Source organism: Hemitrygon akajei, chromosome 17 (genome assembly GCF_048418815.1).
Source record: "Hemitrygon akajei chromosome 17, sHemAka1.3, whole genome shotgun sequence".
NCBI lineage: Eukaryota > Metazoa > Chordata > Chondrichthyes > Myliobatiformes > Dasyatidae > Hemitrygon > Hemitrygon akajei.
In genome coordinates, this window is record NC_133140.1 from 52,940,540 (window position 1) to 52,954,757 (window position 14,218).

At 37.6% G+C, this 14,218-nt stretch overlaps 1 protein-coding gene across 1 annotated transcript in view; it reads right to left on the minus strand.

Annotated features, from left to right (window-relative positions):
• Positions 1-1,757: 1,757 nt before the first annotated feature.
• tshz3b (teashirt zinc finger homeobox 3b) overlaps positions 1,758-14,218 on the minus strand; it is a 93,644-nt gene continuing 81,183 nt past the window's right edge. Inside the window, exon 4 of the transcript XR_012101907.1 lies at positions 1,758-6,001. The gene's annotated coding sequence lies outside the window, so the exon portion shown is untranslated. The remainder of the gene's footprint in view (positions 6,002-14,218) is intronic.

The window sequence follows — 14,218 nt, forward strand, 5'->3', positions numbered from 1 at the left end:
TTTGTAAATTTAAGTTTCAGATATAGTGCCGATGATGTCAGAAGGAAGACACAAGAGGCTGTGGATGCTGGAATCTGGAGCAACAAACGATCTGCTGGAGGACCTCAATGGAATCAGAGAGCATCTGTAGGGGTGGGAGGGGAAAGAGAGCTTTCAACATTTTGGGTTAAAACCCTGCACCACTAGAGTCAACAGGAATCCTGATTTGTGCATTAACGGTTAGAGTCGTTTCCCAGATTTTCCCCCCTTTGATAAGCAGCAAGTATTAATTTCATCTTGATTATGATTTTGGTTTTCATCCAAAGCCTCAAGCTGAGTGATGTGTTGAGCTGAGAATGGGCACATTTCAAGGAGAAAGGATTACAAACACTAAGAAAACACTATTTTTTACTGAGTTAAGTATTGTATGTTATTAGTTTTGCTACAACAAGTGTATGGGACATTGGAAAAAAAGTTGAATTTCCCCATGGGGATGAATAAAGTATCTATCTATCTATCTAAAAGGTATGGCATGGGGATTGGGAGAGAGAGCATTCAGTAGAATGCCATACCTACCTGGGTAGTTCTGTTGGAATCATAAAAAGGATGCAAATGAGATCTATTCTTCATTCAGGACACCTTCACTGCCATCTTCTTTGCTGTGCCAAAAACAGAACAGAGTCGCACTGCATTGGTAGTGGCTGCCATGCTACCGATACTCACCGATTTTCATTAATTTGAGTTGTTTCCAGGCTAGAAGTAGAGCTATTTGAAATTTGCTCACAATGTGGCTGGACTGTGGAGTAGGAAGTAGATAACTTGTCCATCGTATGGACATTGTAGCTCATTCCTTCTCTATTTCACTCTCATTAATGCATATACTTTACAATAAGGGTTGGGGAACTGGAGCTGATTATTTTCCTTCTGAATCCACAAATAGTTAAGGTTTCATTGCTGTACAGATAATTTAATTTAAAAAAAACCCTTAAGAGTAACACTAAGGATCAGCCGCTTTGTGCAGGTTCAGTATGCACCCTCTCCATCAAAACCATTGTGAAAGCAAAGATATTTAGAAACAGAAGAAATTCTGCAGACGCTAAAAATCCAGTGTAACGCATACAAAATGATGAAGGACGGCGGGCAGCATCTATGGAAGGGAATAAACAGTTGACATTTTGGGCCAAGATCCTTCATCAAGACTCATTAAGACCCTTCATTGGAGATAGTTAGAAGTTCCACCTATACATACTTCTTTCCAAAATTTCTCTGCGATCAGAAGAGAACTTACAAGAGGTTCAGACTCAAGGACACATATCTAACCCATTTGACCAGGAAGGAACAATGCACAATCCTTATTTTCTGATATTCACAATTGCTGCATCTATCAAAAGCTAACTGCACTATTAATATTACACAATTTCAAAGGAAAAGAGTGAAGTTATTCCTGGTATCTTGGAAAAGAGTTAATCCTGTCATTACAACATTACTGTTTGTGGGAGCTAATAGTGCATAAGGTGACAATCACTTATTGGCTGTTCAAATAACAACACACACAAAATGCTGGTAGAACACAGCAGGCTAGGCAGCGTCTATAGGGAGAAGCGCTGTCGACATTTTGGGCCGAGACCCTTCGTCAGGACTAACCGAAAGGAAAGATAGTAAGAGATTTGACTTTCCTTTTGGTTAGTCCTATCGAAGGGTCTCGGCCCGAAACGTCGACAGCACTTCTCCCTATAGATGCTGCCTAGCCTGCTGTGTTCTACCAGCATTTTGTGTGTGTTGTTGTTTGAATTTCCAGCATCTGCAGATTTCCTCGTGTTTGCACTTATTGGCTGTAAAGTGTTTAAGGATTATATGAGGCTTTCTAAGACACATTAAGGCAGTTCCTACTTTTATTTCTTTCTTTAAGACACATTGAGAGTTTGATTTTGAACTATAATTAACATCACTTATTCCTAAAACTACAAGCAAGTTTTTTTTAAAGTTAGCTATCAATGCAAAACAATTAATAGTTAAAAATCTGCCATTTTGTGTTAATTATAATCCCATAATTCATATTTCTATTGTTCTGTAGGTTCTTAAAAAGCTGTCATTGCCAGCCCAATTTTTATTTGGTAAAAGCAATGATAATATTGACCCAAGTTCACTTGAGGACTTGCCACTGTTCCTGTACATCGTTGTTTGATGTTTTTGATAGATAGCTCACTGCTGGTGCTGGTGCTGAACTTGTGAGAATGTTTTTGTTGCTGACCCAAGGCAAGCTTTTGACACAGTCAACCATGTCTTGATTTAAAGTGAAATTAGGATTCACTTTGGTCTCTCTCTCCTTCACTGGTTAAAGAGTGACTTTATTTGAAAACAAAACATTACAATAGAATGTTCAGTCATTAAATTTTTAATATATACCGTATAGCAAGCAATTTGGATCTTTTCTGAACTTCTGTGATTGTTAATTAATTTAATGTTTTACTTAGTTTGAGCTGGATTTTTAAATCAAGAAAAGTGCAAATTTCCGAACATGTTGAGGGAGCTGAAAACAGCCAAATTGACAGCATTGGAAGGACATCCCAACTCATAATTCTGGGCTTCACTGCAATATGCCTACCCCTCTTACTTACACTTTTGTATAAGTAAGAGGGGTAGGCGTAATAAGCTGTAGCTTCAGCCTATGCCCCTTTGGTCTGTTTTAAAGATTTTTATTATTTAATTTTGTTTTATGAAATCATCATTATGGAATCACCATTGAAAATTATGCTTTTTGTTATGTTTGTACTGACCGAAATAAAATTTCATTCATTCATTCATTCATTCAATGAACACCTTGTGGAGAAGCTAGGTAGGTTGAGATTTAACAAAAACTAATCTGTCAATTTGAATAGTACAGACACAGGTCTTTCCTTTTATCATTGATTCTCAGAGTTGTGCATGGTTCTGGGAATTTACCAGTGAAAGCATAACATGAATACAACAAGAGTAAAGCAGACTGAAGCCATTTTGGGGAATTCTGCAAAGAAGCTAATCCCAACTTCTGGGATGTGATTTGCTCAGATCCTTTCAATGAGAGGTTACTCTCACCTGTGGAAAGAGTCCATGGTTCCCATATTGGCCTCATTTGTCATCTCTTAAGTAACAAAGTTCAAGTTCAAATTCAAACTTGATGCCTTTGAACTTGGATGCTGGAGGAAAGTATTAAGAGTCCCTTGGAAAGCAAGAAGATCCAACAGGTCAATACTTGAAGAAATATAGCCAGACTGCTCACTGGGAGGCTCGATTATGAGACAAAAGCTCACATATTTTGGCCACATCATGAGAAGACAGGATTCCTTGGAGAAGACTCTCATGTTAGGTAAAAGAAGGAGAGGACAACAGAGGCTACAATGGATAGATAATATTACTCAGACAATGCATGTGACCTTGGGGAATCTTAGAGAGGCAGTTTCCAACAAGAAGGCTTGGTGTGCAGGAGTCCATGAGGTCATGAAGAGTCAGACTCAACTTAATGACTGAACAACACCAACAAAGCAACTAAGTGAAGTGGACTTAAATTATTTTCAATCTTAAAGGACTGTCATTTGGAGGTCAAGTTACTGCCTGAAGATTTGATTGGATGAGCTCTGTTGATAACTAGCAGCAGCAGCCTACTGGTTACAAATCTGTATCTTCACAAGAGAGGGATGAGAAGCATGGAGATACCATTTGCAGTAAGTTACCCATAGCATAAGGAGAATGCAAACACAAGGTAAGAACAATATCACAGGAAGTACAGGGTGTACACCAGATCTTGTCCACTTGCTGGTGTTAATTGGACACACTGATCTTGTTTTCCCAGGCATTGTTTAAAGTTATCATGTCCCTTAATGTTCTTGCCACTGGATCATTCTGTGATTTTGCGAGAGACAAATTCAGGATCAAACGAGCATTAGCATATTGATGGCAAAGACCTCTGACTAGTGACCTTTGATAGCAGTCAGAGTGAATGGTTTGCATATCCAGCTGTTTTTGTTCTTGATTGTGAACATGGTCAATTAAGATATACATTGAGCATCTAGCAACGCCCGTTATGTAGAAAAGTTTCCACTGTCTTGGTGTACAGCTGGTGTGTTTCACCCAACGTTGTCCAGCAGTGAGGTTTGGACATGCAGGAGAATGTACAGAATTTCTTTAAAGGATTCTGTGAAAGAAAAATATGAAGGTGATAAAGACAAAGTGATATAGGGCACAATGCTGCCTACAATGTCCTGATTATTGTGACACTCATGCAGATATTAGCAACTTGCCCATCAGGTGAAAGCCAAACATCATTCCCCCCCAGCTCTTCTAACTTCCAGTACCACGCCATGAGTAATCCTGCAACCAACAAAGCATACCTTTCATACTCAGTCTGAAGCTATCAGCTCAGGGTTTCTCATTCATTCACAATCGCTTAACTGAAACGGCCACTTCTCAAAGAACAACCAAATGCTGGCACCATGGAAAGCGGAGCTGGCAAAGATACTTACCTCCATCAAATGGGAAAAAGTAAACTGTGTATCTCCAAACATTACTATGTCTTTCATGTGTGCAATTCCTGGCTGAGACAAACTTCTCACACTGTAATTCACAATTGGTTGAAGACTTCTCAGTTTTACAGTTAAGCCTCTGTAGTGAGGGACCTGACAATGGGGGCACAATTGAACATTTTGCTGATCTATTCAGGGAGAGGGATTATTGATGGAAAAATAATATAAGCTCAGTGACTACTTTATTATTACACCTTTACACCTTGTTAATGCAAATATTTTATCAGCCAATCATGTGGCAACTCCTCAATGCATAAAAACATGTAGATATAGTAAAGAGGTTCCTTTGTTGTTCAGACCAAACTTCAGAATGGGAAAGAAACGTGATCTAAGTGCTTTGATCATGGAATCACTGTTGGTGCTAGATAGGGTGGCTTAAGTATCTCAGAGACTATTGTCCTCCTGGAATTTTCATGCACAACAGTCTCTAGAGTCTAGAGGGAAAGTGCATAAAACAAAAACAACATCATTCTTAATTAGAGAGCTCAGAGGAGAATGGCCAAACTGGTTCAAGCTAACAGGAAAGTGACAGTAACTCAAATAATCACGTGTTACAACAGCGGTGTGCAGAAAACCATCTCAGAATGCACAACAAATCGATCCTTGTACTGGAAGGGCTTCAGTAGCAGAAGACCATGAACGTACAGTGTAATCCATTTTCACTGCTGTCTCTGTGCAGAATGGCTTACCTCAGGTTAATAAGAAGGAAAACTCAGCTGATGCTAGGCTACTGGTGAACCTACATATTGTGGCCAGAACCTGCAAACTCTTGTTCAAAACCTGTATATATCCTTTTGATTGTACTATTTTGTGTTCTATGTGGTTGGTTGTCCTGAACATTAAACACTGCAGATGCCTGAAAATTAAATTTGTGATGAACATGACTATCTTTGCAGCCTTGGGGTATGGGGTTCGATTATCTGCTTATCCACAGCTGTTCTCTGCAATTGTTCCACAGTTATCCTATTCTTTGACCTTTCCCCTCAAGTATGTCATCTACAGAACTTGGAGGGAGGAGAGCTCTGCCTAGGGTCATGGAAACAGAGGTTTTTAATACTTTAAGGCATAGGCAGACATATTCTGAGTAAGTAAGGAGGTCAAAGTTTGTTGTGAGTAGATGGGGATATTTAGTTGAGGTCACATCCAGCTCAGTTATCTTCTTACTGAAGGGCAGAACAAAAGCAAGGGGGCCAAGTGGACTACTTCTGCTCCTAATTTGTATGTTTGTAAGTAAGTTATCTTTCTCCCTCCAATGCAGGCTCTATGGCTTTGACCTTGGCTACACCATCTGCTCTTGTTTATTTCTGAAGCATGAGTCAACAGTGGAAACCAAACTATCTGTCTGTCTGATCGATCAAAGTGTGAATATTTGCATGGGATTGGAGATCCCTCAAAGGGATTTAACTCTTCTGATGAAATGTCCTCAGCGACTTCATCCAACTCTTGCTGCATGTGTGTAGACCCTGTGGGAGACAAAATACATGAATGAGTCTTTTCCAGATCATAATGGTTGAACATGGTTACATCTCATGTTGCTAAGTCAACATGATTTATTATTATAGGTGAGAATCTCTGATAGAGAGGCATCCCTTTGCTCTGCTGATCTCCAACATTTTCTTCTCTCTGTCCAATTTACTCCCTTTACTTTTTTCATGGTCTCCCACAAAGAGCGAAAAAGATTTGTGACAGGTGCACTTAGCAATTCTTTGGATTTTGGACTCAATATGAATCCTGTACCCCACTAACATTTCCCCATCAATTGCATTTTCAGTATCTAACAGTTAAAATCCGACCATTTGTCATTGTGATTATGAAGAATGCAGTGATTGCAATGTTCAAATTCTCCCAAAATCTTTATCAGTTGTGATACACATTGGGGAATCTTGCAGCCCTGAAAGATACCATATGTATATGTAAATGATTTTTACCATGCCTACATGCACGGAACTCAGACTGCACATTTAAATTTCTAGTCGTAGTGTATTTGCATTGAAAACTGAACCTCCACCTTCCACCTCTGAACTGTGGTTTAAAGGTGACTATGAAACAAAAAAAGATTTGAATCAGTCAATGCAAATAGCCTGATCTGAATTTATATACACTTGTTGCCAAGAGGGAAAAACAGCACAATGGCTGGGCTGGTATCTCCAACCATCTGACACTCAATGGTCGTGTACAGATGGAATGTGAATGCTTTGATACCACATTCAGTTTGGATGAATTATCTGTGAATGTAAACATAGTAACAGTCACATGCTGTCACATCCTGTATGAAATCCTCACTAGACCACAGCAAGTTTACTGTTGTCCTTGGATTTTATTTCATCCTATTTCTATTTTTTAGCTTTCTTAGTTGTTTTTTCCAGTTTGTTTTAACAAGCTTTCCAAGTATTCAGCAATGATATTTTGTTAAAAAATAGATCATAAGCTTTAAAATGCATCATTTTTAGGCCTGTTGCCTTCTAGACAGGTCATGAATTCTTGAAAAACATTTTATTTTGGTAATATAAATTTAACAAACATTTGCTTGTTTCTCATGTTAAATATAAAGGAAGTTTTCTACCTTTATCACCATTCTGTGTGCTTTCCTGCCCTTCAAACGACTGCAAGATGGTTTGGTGCGTCTCATTTTTCTTTGCGGCCTTCAGTGAAGTTTTGTTCTAACAAACAACAGATGGGATTTTGTTTTGTAGTTGTTATTTTATGGTTGAGTCAGTTTTAGTGGTTGACAAGAGAGAGTAAAAATGATCTTGATGTTGACTGTCTCTGAACTCTCCCACTGTCCAGCAGTGTTTCTGTTGCTGCATCAGAAAGACAGCCAGCTATTGGACATCAGTTTGCTCAGGGACGGTGGCAATTTTTTTTAGGCTGAAAGCCAGAATTGGGTGGGCACCTCATCCATCTGCTTGTAAGCTAGATCCAAATCTGTCGGTATCTAACTCAAAATAATGTTCAAACTTCAAATCTAAAACTCTTACAATAGCTGCGCTGTGAAGTTGTATATGCTAAGTAGTCTAACATAACTCCATCAGATTCCACTGTATCACCCTGACAAAGAAACACAGTCAACATTTCCATCTGAAATATTGACTCTGTTTCTCTTTCAGCAGATGCTGCCTGACCTGTTGAAGGGATCCAGCATTTTCTGCTTTTAATAGCAGACTTCCAGGATCTGCTGTTTTTTTACTTTCATTTAACAAGCATTTGTCCTCACAATAATAAATTCCTACAGAGAAGGGAATAATTCAGATCGTAATAGCTAATGTTAGCTATTGCATTAATTGTTTTTTAACCTCCTGTTCACTGAAAGTAACCAATGCAAGAATTTCAATCTCTTTGCAAGCATAAAATCTTCTCGGGCTTCCAGTTGGGTCCAGGTGGCAATTATAACTGAAGTTTTGATGACCAACTCTGCCATCTTCATCAGGGATGTTGTCTAGGCATCTCTAATCTGGTAGTATATATACTGAACTCCCATCGTCTGTCTCTCCTGATTGGTTAGTCCTCAACCAAATAGGTTTCCGCTCTTCCACCTTGCTTAAAATCATATTCCAGTTTTTACTTAGAGCAAGACCTTTGTCTTCGTTCAAATTCTTATTCTCTAGTCTTATTTCAATGGTTACAAAAGCAATTGGCGCGACACAGTACTTCTGTGCCGCCAAAGTCAACCTTTTGCAAATTACTTTATTCTTTTGTCATGTTTGGATTTCTTCTGGCCCTGTTGTCCTTTCACGTTCTTCTTAACATCCTGGCATGTCTATACCAATTTTAAAACTGCTTGAAATTATATATTACTGCAATTTATTGTGAGTTATTTTTCACATTTGTGTTAGTAGTAGTATATTTTCTATTTCCTTAGGTAGTCTCTTGGAATTTGGGATAAATTACTTGCACTCTGTTTCTTTTTGGTTCTGAGGTGGCTGTTGTAGGAAATGTTGCAACTTCAGACTCTTCCACAGAAATGGCAAATCATGGATCATGGGTGGCAGGGTAAATGGATCGATATCTTGTAAAGCGGTCTTCCAACTGCTTACAGACAGAACTTCTTGAAAATTGAGTTTCAAGAACTTATGACTTTTCTAGATGGTAGTGGGGTTAAAAATAACATGGTCTTGAAGCTCAAATCAATTCCCACAGAATAACATGCTGAATATTAGTAAAACACACAAAAGCAAATCGGAAAAATAATTAAACTTTAGAAAAGAGCAGAAATGCCAGGAGGAAATAAAATCCAAGGCCAGTTGTATACTTGCTGTGGTCTGTTGAGGAAATCATAGAGTGTGTGACAGCATGTGACTCGTGCTTTGGATGAATTATCTGCTAATGTAAACAAACTTAAAGTTCTCATTCCTTTCCTAAATGTTCCATCCCTCTTGGTTAAGGGTCAGAGATACTGAGGAGTTACTGAGGACATTGCACTTCTTCAAGGGAGCTTGGAGGACTTCCTTGAATCCCCTCTCTGCCCGACAACCTCTCCCTATGTCAGAACTCGAAATAAAGTAGCAGCACATCATGAGCATATGTGACATACAAGTCCAATGTGTACCTCCATCAATGATTTCTCTTTTTTAAAACAAAATCCAGACAGCAATTTTCTCACACTATTAACGTTTTCAAAAGAGAAAACAAGAGGTTTTACTTGTGTTGATGAAAACACAGCAGGGTAAATTAAAATGAAGAAGAACGATTAAAAATGTTAATAGAAATGTTAAATGGTATAATCTCACTGGAGGCAAGTGGTTTCCAACTGCAATTGAATTCCTAATTAAAGCAATGACTGGTATTTATTGTGCAACATGCTTATTTGTGTAGACTAGCTGCTGCTGCTATGGAGCTATGTCTGTTTCCCTGACTAAGCTCACAGGTTTATTGTACGATCACATTTTGAATTTAGTTTGTGAAAGGCTCTTTCCACATTACTGCACTTACAAAAATACTCCCAGATTTTCCATGTGTGTCCGTGCAATTTGAATTTTACAAACTGGTCGTTTAGAACATATTAAAGGTTATTTTCCATGATTTCTGACCTAGGTCAAATCATGCAGAAAGAAGCAATGCAGTGGAGGCCTACATATCGGCTGGATAAATAATGATTTATGACACTCTATAATGAATAGTGAATATATGTAAAACAAAATTATATGAATTATTATTCTGACCATGTGCAATATTTTTGACCAGATTGGTTCATCTTTGTCACAGAAGATGAATCTGCTTAAACTGAAAGCTAGTGTTGTTTACTTTTTTCTGAAATGTGCATTGTTTTTCCTATACATGGTGTCTTCTGAGTGAATCCATACTGTAGGGATCCAATTACAGTTGCAGGTAATTACACATCTGCAACTAAATAACCAATTTTGCATTGGAAAGGGAAGTTAGTAATTGTGGAATGATCGCAGTAATAGCTGTTGTAATAAACAACAAATCTTTTCAACATATTTGCATTGTAAATTTGTTTTGATTTGTCAGTAAATAAAGGTATGACCTTGAGGAGATGGTGTTTTGTATTAGTTCGGTTTTACACTTGATAATTAACAGTCACGCAACAAAGATCCGAGACACATTACCCCATCTGCAACTGGATCCCACTCTGTATCGTGGTTTGAAAAAAATAACTAGTGTTGAAGCAACTGAACACTGGAGACCTGACAGCTTTTTAAAATTTGAATGGCTTCTTGAAAATCTTCCTCTCTAATAAATGAAAATTATTTTCTTTGCTTGAATAGAATAACGGTATAAAAATGCTGTCAGTCAAATTACTCAGAAAAAAATCTGTGAAATTGAACCATCTGGCAAAGTCAGGAGATTAGGGGTGCTGAGTATTGTATGCAAAATATTATTTTACAATTTGCCACTCTGCAATTTTAGGAAGATTGTAGGGAGTTGGTGGGGGAAACGCGATTTTCAAAGCCATTATTAATTCATATTGGAACAATATCTTTGTTCAGATAACGTGTTACATAAATTCAATGCTGGAAATTGGGTTACCTATGACCACAGGTCGAATAAATAATACCTTGTTTTGGAGAATTTTGCACACAGAAACAGACTGGAATAAACAATAAGAAACTGGTAGAAAACAACTCTACATATTTTTAATAATTCTGCTATCTACAGCCATTTTGTATCTTGTTGTGACACAGTTTAAACACTAGAAAACAGGCAAATTCAATAAATTTGTACTGCATTATAGAACTAAAAGCATAATCAAAAGCAATATACCATCACCCCTTCTGCACAGAGGTGGTTAGTTGATTATCCCAATGCCGTTCTGACATTTCTCAGAAAATTCACCATTAAACTTCACCGTAGCTGATACTAATTAGATACTCTCCTTCAGAGATGATCAAGTACACTGCTAGAGTACCAGGCTGGTGCAGGAGGAAGCATTGCAGGGTAAAGTGATGGGATTTATTAGTAGGTGACTTAGTATGAGCTTCAGTTTGTATCTAACACATGCCATACTTGACCTGATACACCCTGGTATTGTAACCTGAAAGGTGAAAGGTCCTGGATTTGATTGGAGTTGCAATTGCTCATTCCCAGGACCTGGCATCATTTTGGGCAAAGCTAAGTGAAAAAGAGGATTTCAATTGGGATAGCTGCTGGTGAAATGAGTATTTCAGCTGCCACAACCTGTGGTGTCAGGTTTGGCTCACTTCAAAGGATAAGCCAGTAAGCCAAACACCTGGGCAAATGCCTAGCAACATGCTTATGACCCGAGGCTCAGCTGGGCAGTAGAAAAGTATGGCCAGGCAGATACTGCCATGATAAATGGAAAAGATGTAACTGTGATTTATATTATGTATGGGCTTTATGCAGGTTTAGATCAGGAAGTATCCTGGGGCTTCCAACTTGTCCATGGGTTGGTACACAGAGGGACTTTAGTCTGCTAGTTCATCAAATGCTGAAAGTAAACATGATGAATAGAAGCCAACTTGAAATGGAAATCATATGCTGTGCTTTATTGTTAGGGAGAACTGATTTGCTAAAGTAAATGCTTTGCTGCAATTGTACAGGACTTTGGTAAGATTGCAACTGGGCTATTTTATGCTTTAGAATTTCATGAGGTTAGCTGCAAGGATGCGGGGGATTTCCTAAAATATGAAGTTCTGTAAGACTCTTGAATTTTGAGAAGTGTGAGACGATTGCATTGAGACACAGGGAATGACGGGGTACGTATTAGTAGGTTACTTATTCAGATTGGAGAGTATAGATGGCCTCAGATCAAGGAGCGGCGCATATTGGACTGAGGTGAGGAATAATTTCTTCCTCAGAAGATGCAGATCTTTGTAATTCTGCAAGCCGGCCAGTGGATATGAGTACAACCAATAAAGGGGACCTGATACAAGATTATATTCAACGGTAGAAGAGGTGAAAAGCTCTTCCTTGTAGGTTGTAAGACACTGGGTAAATTAATGGCATGAGCCTAACAAGCGGACAGGAAACACAGTGAACGGGCAGATTCAAGGCAAAATTCAACCAGCATGATTTCCAATATGCTAACCATCTATATCCCCTACGTCATCCCACCCATAACTTATACCAGATGGTGACAGGTAATATTCAATAGAGACATTACAAATCATGAAACTTTTGTTTGTAATTTCTGTAATCATTGTTCAGCCTATATTAATAACCGCAACCAGGTGCTGAATGAACATTAATACTGTACTATCAACATTTAGCTTGGAACAGGTTGAAAATGAATGAAAATCTGATTTTTATACAGTTGCATCATGTACAAAATTTATAACAAAGAATCCTTCCATTATATTAAATCCATTTGTTTCACTCTCCCTTATAGCTATAGCTGAAGCATTATGAGGATGATTTGTTGGTTGCAGTAGCAATGCTAGATAATGAGGTAACTCTCCAAGAAAAAAAATGAAATTTAACTTTATGAAACCTTCGCCATTTGGAAAAGTTGAGGAGAATTCTATTCTAAGTATGTTCTAGTCCCAAAGCATACTCACCCAGCATTTAGTTTAAGACCTTGCTTCAATGTAGATCAGGAAAATCTAGTTCACATACAACATGTAAATATCCTTTGAGTACTTAGCTTTCTCATTCTTGTATTAAGTCATATACTACAGATTCCCATTTAGTTGTCACTTTGCTGCAGTCCACACCCACTGCATCTGATGTACTCCCGGCACCAGGGACTGCAACAATGGCATCAAATGGCATCTTTTGTAGTTAAGGAGTTAAAATATCTTACTTTTGACTTTCTTAAAATAACTAACTATTCATTGGCTAACAGTGTGAGCTATAATATGCTTGCTGCATTCAATCATTTCGATTCTTTTATGTTGTTTAGATTGTTGGAAATCTTAATCTTAGAAATTTTCCGCAGTATTTAGAATTTCAAACCTAATGTTTTAAAGCAACATTACAAGAAACTGACATATTCTATGTATTTTGAAAACAATTTATTAGAATAATGAAATCCTTCTGGAATCATCAATCATGTGGTTAAGACGTAATTGCTGGCAAACCATAAAAATTATGTTTTTATTATACAAAGATTGCATTTGCGTGGATAATAATGCTTTTGAGCTTAAATTAATTCAATTAATGTCTGGCTAATATGTCTTATATTATAATATTACGCTTATCAAATTCTATAAAGATGCACGTTTTGATTAGGGATCAGATTCTGCCTTGTCTTTCCTGAGATTCTTTTTAAATGATCTACAGGGACACACTCTACAAACAGGGTTTCATCTCATAGTATTCCCAGGCTGGATCCAATGAACAGAGAGCAGTGTAGCTGTTAATAAGGGTATTCATCATGAGACTGACTATTTTTGGCGTTGTCTATGACAGTCTCAGTAACTTACAATTGTCCCTTGAATATGAACTTATCATTTAATTACGCACTGAGAGACTGCCTTCATTTCAACCTGTAAGTTAGGTTAGTTACGCTCACAGCAATTCTCCAGCCAATCAAACTGTGACTGGATCAGACTCAGACAGCCATTGCTTTGCTACTTGTGAAGAATGTTTTACCTAGTCCATTTTAATCTGCCTATTGTAACATGATTATTTTATATGGGGAACTATAGATCTGCAGATATGAAGGAATATGATATATGCTGCTGAGCTATGAACCACCAAGAGTTTTCTACTACTGCCAACAAAAACATATTCCTAGTTATTATACATAAATATTCAACAAAATAACTGCTTAATAATATCATAAACTATGAAGAAGTTTATTGCAAAGAGCTTGGTATCTTTTTATCTGTTTGATAGAATAACAAGCCAAAATCTGGAACCCCAGAAGTCTAAGTTGCTAGCAGCTCACATTACATAATCTGTTTTGTTTGCCCGACTGGTCATCTGGAAGATACTTAAAATATATAACAAATAAAAGTTGTGCCTGTTAACTTTGACCTGATTCAGCAAAATTAAAAGCAGAACTAGTGCTAAGTGCTAAAAAGACCATGGGTCTTACTTAATGTACCATAATATCAACAATTGTTGGAAAGCATCTCTGCAAAAATAAAATTCAATTTTATACAATACTTTCCCCTCTGGTTTGAATGTTTCTTTTCATTTCTGGTTAATAAAAAAAAAGCAAGTTTTAATTCTGTAACTTTTAATCTTTGCAACTTAATTCTATAGAAAACAAAATGTAAGCTAATCAGCCCTACACTTCAAGTGCTCCCATTCTA